The 6,930-nt window shown below is 45.7% G+C and overlaps 1 protein-coding gene across 1 annotated transcript in view; it reads right to left on the reverse strand.

The window, feature by feature from the left end:
- Window positions 1–2,007, reverse strand: part of LOC136612324 (tropomodulin-3-like) — a 69,732-nt gene extending 67,725 nt beyond the window's left edge. The window contains exon 1 of the mRNA XM_066592594.1: window positions 1,912–2,007. The gene's annotated coding sequence lies outside the window, so the exon portion shown is untranslated. The remainder of the gene's footprint in view (window positions 1–1,911) is intronic.
- Between the last annotated feature and the right edge of the window lie 4,923 nt (window positions 2,008–6,930).

Below are 6,930 nucleotides of genomic sequence, written 5' to 3' on the forward strand. Positions count from 1 at the left end.
CAAAACACATCAAACGTCTATGACAGACTATTTACAGACCAGAACTGGCTGCCGACTAGCAGGCCAGCGAGTGCCCCACAATAAAGGTACCTTTACATCAGACGACTATTGATCGAGTCATTTCTTCAAAGATCAAATATACAGGACAGTTCATTGTAAGCATGACCACCAACAGGGTGATAAGTCGCTAGTCGTTTCATTTCAGCTTACCAAAAAATAGTCTCTGGTTGATCAAAAGCCATCTAGTGTAAAGTCACAGTCATTTGCATTTAAACGACTTGTGAACGCATTTGCATGGAGATCCCCGCTATGACCTATATCTCAGTGACCTAATGATCATCGCTCTGTGTAGAATGACTCGTGTGCGCTCTATGACTTTTCTGAGTGACTATCTGAACAGTTGCTCCTTGGGAAAAGGTACCATAAGGGTACTTTCACACAGGCGGGATTATTCCACCAGGACACATCACTAGACGCAGCTGGAGCTGCTGCAGAGTTCTGCATCAGAATTCACAGTGGATTTTGATGCGGAATTGCAGGTGGATTTAAAGGAGTTTTCCAAGGAGAACGCTACTAATGACTTATCTTCAGGATAGGTCATCAATAGTTGATCAGCTGGGGTCCGTCGCTCAGGACCCCGACCGATTACCTGATTGTGCATCCACTGACAGCGCTGCAATTACACAGAGGTAAGAGTAGAAGTCTCTGCTCCGACCTCTGTGTAGTGGCCGCCTTTTGTAACTGCAAGTGCAGCTCTCATTGAAATCAACGGGCAGAGCCAGCCACTACAGAGAGCTTTGGCGCGGAGGCTTCCACTCTGACCCTTGTGTAATTGCAGCATCGTCAGCGGAGGATAGGTCATCAATAGTATTCTCCTTGGAAACCCCCTTTAAGCAGTCTTCAAATAGGCATCAAATCTGCAGGTAGCCCTATGAAAAGGTCCCTTCGTTTCCTCTGTGCTTGATAAAGAAGGAACGTCCTCTGAAACATGTTGCACAACTCTTATTTCTATACGCATATTCAAGCAATACTAATTCAGAATTTGAGATCGTGGACTTCATCTCTCCAGCGACCAACTTGAAAGCCTATCTGGGATTTAGGGGAGTGTTCTTGATCTGGGAAACACCCCAAAGCAGAAGTGTCATTGCCTTTCCTTGCATGCAACCTTTTTTAGGGATACATGTTATCTACATAACCTCTAGAGTGCTCAAACTTTTTTCCTTTTTCAATTATGTTTGTCTAGATCTCTTTTGATGCACCCCATGATCCTATATGCCTTGGCAGCAGCTGCCTGACACTAGTTGCTCCAGTTAACTAACCCCCTCCCCAACTCCTTTTCCATGTCAGTGTTACCCAGCGGTTTCCCATTTAGTGTGTAATGGTGACATGTATTTCCTCTGCCCTTGTGCAGAACCTTACATTTATCAGTTACACCTCATTTGCCACATTCTGCATATGGTAGAAGTGCTGCCATGACTTACTATACAAGTATATTGGATGGAGCAGAAGTATATCAGCTACAGACTGCAACAAGTGAGTAAAGTAATACAGACAGCTAGAGGTGTATGGGGGTAACATCCTACCATACTGTCCCCCATATAGTGCTCAGAGCAGAAGGCACTGTGACATCTGTCACCCACATCACCCGGCTGTAGGGAGGGCACACGCCCCAAGGAGCAGCCGTCTCCTTCCAGCTCTTAAGATCCACACCATCGCTGATATCAGAGAGCAGCAGCAGGTGAGGACAGACTGTGCAGGTGAGCGGCGGGCTGGGTCTCCTCCGCAGACTTCCTGGTCACCTCCAGCAGTTATTCCCAGTCCCCCCCCCGGCTGTTGCTCTCAGAGTACCGGTATCCCGCGCCCGGTGACCGCACACAATTCTGCTATAGAGCAGAGGAAGCATCGCCTTACCCCGGTGTACCGTGCCCACTGCACTGCCAGGAAGCCGCCAGCACCCACCGCCGCAACGCTTACTAACTTCTGGCTGCTAGGGCGGCAGCAGCACTGCGCAGGCGCAGGCACTCCCTGAAACCAGCGCGCAAAGGAGCCTGGGAGTTGTAGTGCGGCGAAGTCACCGGCGTGGAATGCCTGTACACATGGAGATAAGGATGATAGATAGGTGTGTGTTGTAATTCATAACAAAGCCAAAGGGGGCGCCGTCATCCAGTGCTTCCTCGTCTTTAATACTGACAAGCAGCAGACAGAAGCATTATGAATTTAACACGAAATGTGTAACTTTTGGGATTAGATTGAGTGCTGGTATAATATGATCTGATTGTTATTTAAAGCTCCTTGTATAGGGTAATATAAATCAGAATGAGCATGCATCCAGCGGTGATGTAACATTCAGATATTGTTCGCTTGGCTTGCATTTCCACTGAACACTTAGAATAATCTACCCTTCTATTCGACAAATTGTACAATGTCTATTTATATGAAACAATGCCCCGCAGACCAACAATCATTTTCTGGTCTGCGATCAGCACCAATCTAATGATTTATAGCTGGTTGTTAGCTCGCTGCACGCATTTAGGCTGCCTGTTCACGGGCGTTTTTGCATTGCGTTCCCTGCAGCGATAATCCGGCCGCGGGGAACGCAGTGCACGCCTTCCATAGCGTTGCTTTGGAAAGTGCAGCCCCCCTTTCTACGAGCGGAGAATCATTGCGATTCTCCGCGGTCGGTCAATCGCAGCATGCTGCGATTTGCCGCGATTCTCCACAGTCGGCCTATCTGTCAGATAGGCTCACAGCGGAGATCCGTCCTCTGGCTCCTGCTCCCCGCGGACTCTCCGAGGACGGCAGAGGAAAGACACGGCCAAGTCAATGAGAGCGCGTATGCATGCGTTGGAACCGACCCCTCGCGCACCAGGTAAACAGCTGAGGGAGAACAACAACAGGATTAGGTGAGTTAGGTTTTTTTTTCACTTTTCTTTTTACAAGTTACACTCTACAGGGATGCAGGGCAGGATATATATATTTTTATTTTACTGACAGAACCCCTTTAATGACCAGGCCGACGTGTCATTTTAACATAGAATAACTCTGTAAAGGCTTTGCATATCCAAGTGATTCTGACATTGTTTTTTTCGCCACATATTGTACTTCATTTAGGCGGTAAAAATAGACCGATAGAATTTGTGTATATTTCTTAAAAGCGCAGAAATTAGGAAAATTTTGAAAACATTTTTCATTTTTTCACATTTTTAACTGCAATATGTCAAATTATGCAAACATACAGTATTTTTTGATGAGTTTTTCCCTCTCTTTACTTTTTTCTGGAAGCACATTTGAAAAACTGTCGAGTATTTTTACCCCACAGTTTTTTTAACATTTAATGCAATTTAATATTTTTGCAAATATGTCATTTTAAAGACAGTAGTTTTCCTATAGTTTACATAAAAATGAGGCTTTGCACAGCAAAATGGATACCCCTGTTTGTCCCGTGTTCAGAAACATACCCATTGTGGCTCTAATCTTATATCTGTATGCCCAAACTGAAAAGAGCAGCCGGTGGCTTTCAGAACAGACATTTGGCTTGATGGTGATTTAGCCCCCATAGCACACATGTAGAGCCATGAGCTGACAAAAGGACGGAGTACCCCCACAAATGACCCCATTTTATAAACTAGACCCCTTAACGAATTCATCTAGGGGTGTACTGCAGGTTTTGTTTATGATTGAATATAAGGAAATCAGGACAATTGTGTAACTTTAAAAAGCTTTTTTTGTAAAGAACACATATGAATGAAGACTTGCACCCCAAAATGGATCCCCTTGTTTGTTCCGTGTTCAGAAACATACCCATTGTAGCCCCAATCTGCTTACAGGACACATGGCTAGGCCTATAATGGAGGTAAGACCCTTTGGCTTTCAGGGCACAACTGAATAAATTCCAGGCCCCATTGCCCACTTGTAGAGCCATCAAGCTGCCAAAATGTTAGAGCACCCCCACAAATGACTCAATTTTGAAATCTAGACCCTTTAGCCCAATTAGGTGTGTACTGAGCATTCTGACCCCACAGCTTTTTGCAAAAATTATTATAAAGCAGGTAAAAAATAACAATTTATTTTCTTACAAGTATGTCACTTTCATAAGTTTTCTTTGTTACACGCAGGGAAACTGGGGAGACGCCCCCCAAATATTATAGCACTAGTTCTTCTGTATTCAGCATTACCCCCTTTGTAGCCCTGATCTTTTTACTGGACACATGGCCAGGCCTATAATGGAGTGAACACCCATTGGGATTCAGGGCACAACTGAATAAATTCCAGGCCCCATTGCTCACTTGTGCAGAAAAAAAAGAATCCCCCCCCCCTTTTGGCATTCTCTAAATCTTAGATAAAATTAATAATGTAAACTGTGTGGTATGTCTCAAAGCAGAGGCCTGGTTGGGATGGGCACATGGGGCAATAAAACAGGGTATCCCTCCTCATTCCATGCTTGCTGCAAACTTGACACTTTTTTTTTTTTGGGGGGGGGGGGGGTATTTCTTGACCTCAGTGGCAGGGATGGGGTGTAAAAAGTGGCGCTCTGTGAACCTTTGCACCCCCTAAGACTCACAGGCTTGCTGAGGTGCGGTGGTCTCACACTGAAGGCACTTAACGAACTGTTCCTGGAACTGCAGGAAGGTGAGCGTTCCCCGGCCATGACCCTGCGTACGGCCACATAATGTACCGCACTGGGCATGACCGAGTACTCAACAGGCAGTCATGCGCAGTACACTTCTTTTGTTTATATTTCCCATGCTGTCGCTTAGCGATGACACGGGTACCTGCATATGTAATTGCGTATGAGCTGCAGGTATATCCGCAACCATAGAGCACAATATGCGCTGTAAAATAGAACATACTGCGTTCTATTTTCTGCGAGTGTATTACGTAATTCTGATCTGCTAATGAGACCAGCCTAATGGTAGATTGCTACATTTTTATATCATTGGATAATGGCGATTGTGTGACCAAGGACCGCTGAACGAGGCCTCCAGTCACTGTTCCATGCTCTCGGCTACCTTTCGTAGCAAGGAGATTTTAAACTTCCTGGGCCCTCCCCAGCTTCTGTACTTGCATTCGCCATTTTGTCAACGGGCACACGCGCAGAAGTTAGGTAAAGGTCCACAGATAAAAATCCCGTAGGGGGACAAATCTGGGAGCCTTAGGTAAGTAATCTCATTTTGGATCCGTCAGGGCAGGTAAAACGTAAACTTTTTTTTTACTTGATCGCCGTTATCCAATGGATAAGAGACCTGATGATATCCCTTCAGTAGCTGGGAGGTTTTAATTTTCCCGGACTCGCCTGGCTTCTGCACGTGTGCCTGACATTTTTCTAATGGCGCACATGCGCAGATGCCGATGACAGGTCCTTGCAGGACCAGATCGTTGCAGGATATCACGGAGGCCAAAGGTAAGTAGTTTCAGCTCCCCTCACGGAGCGGATCTGTGAGATGAAAATTTTTTTCAACTTTTATGTGATAGCCGTTATCCAATATAGAACAGCGATCGCATGACTGAGAACTGCACACCGTGGCCCCGGTGACAGCTCCAGGATCTCGGCTACTACCGATAGCTGTCACACTTCCAGACCCTTGGATTTGTTTTTACGGTCTTGTAGAATAAAGCCCAGACACCCAGGATGTGAAAACACATATGGGTGGTCACTAAGGGGTTAACCCTTTCCAATCCACTGTCTGACGCCTAAAGACATTCTGATTGAAGGCTGTATAGCTCCGATGTCAGAAGACATCTGGCAGGGTATTCTTACTGTATATTACTGGCCGCTCTGTTGTCGGGGGCCTCTCCGGCATATCACATACCACAGTACTGGCTCTAGCCAGCAGATGGCACCATTGTATAATGACAGAAAGAGAAAGCCCCCTAGGAAACCCTGAATCCAAAATTGAATTGCAAAGGGTTAATGAAGTAAAAGGCTAAATAAATGAAAATAGACAGCCTACAGATCCCATTCAATCCCTCCCCCTCTGTAATGTACATGTGCGTCCCAGAGCTGTGTGTTGGCTATAAAACGGGCTCCCAGTGCGTGAGGGCTGTTCAAAACTGCTGACACCCGCTGCAAAGATCTGCAATCTGAGTTAGCTCCGATTATGACAGTTTGACAAATTAAATGCCCTGGCAAGCCTGACTCGCCACCCTGTGATGCAATTGTGGGTTGCCGATAGCTACTATGCCATATTTCCGTGAAAATAAGCCCAACTCCGCTTCACGTGGGAGGCTTGAAATATAAATTCCCCTCCTTAAATAAGCCCTAGCTAAACTACATGAATAGCAAGCGAGCAAGTGCTGTGATTGGATCACGAGAGCCACTGGCTTAACCAATCAGAGCTGGCTCTGATTGGCTAAGCAACAGCACCTGTGATCCAATCACAGCACTCGCTTGCTGTAGGCGGGGTATTTAAAGCCCCATCACCAGAAAGAAAGTGCTATGTCAACTCTGAGGATTACACTGCAGCTTGCCGCAACGCCGGAGACCAGCGCGAAGGACCCAGACTCCGCGGGTCAGGTGAGTATAAGACACCCCTAAAATAAGACACTGTGGCTATTTTGGGGCAAAAATTTGTATAAGACAGGGTCTTATTTTCGGGAAACACAGCAGTAGCCCTGGCCCCAGTAAAGACATCACTTACTCAAGGTTGTATTCCATTAAAAATGCAACTTTTATTATTTCACCCAAAAGAAGGCAAAAAAATACAGAGCTGCTGAACCAGTAAAGAAATATATCTGACATTAATTAACTGGCTGATGATTCTGATTACAAAATCCATTTTCTGCTATGCAGCTAGGTAAAGACGAGGCTGATAAATCCGTCTTCACCTAGCTGCATAACAGTAGAGGGCGCTCCAGATATGTCTGCACCTGTTTCTGTTCCCATATTAAAGTTTATTAATAAATGTCTCTATTATTCTACCCCCCATGTGA

Source organism: Eleutherodactylus coqui, chromosome 2, assembly GCF_035609145.1.
Source record: "Eleutherodactylus coqui strain aEleCoq1 chromosome 2, aEleCoq1.hap1, whole genome shotgun sequence".
NCBI lineage: Eukaryota > Metazoa > Chordata > Amphibia > Anura > Eleutherodactylidae > Eleutherodactylus > Eleutherodactylus coqui.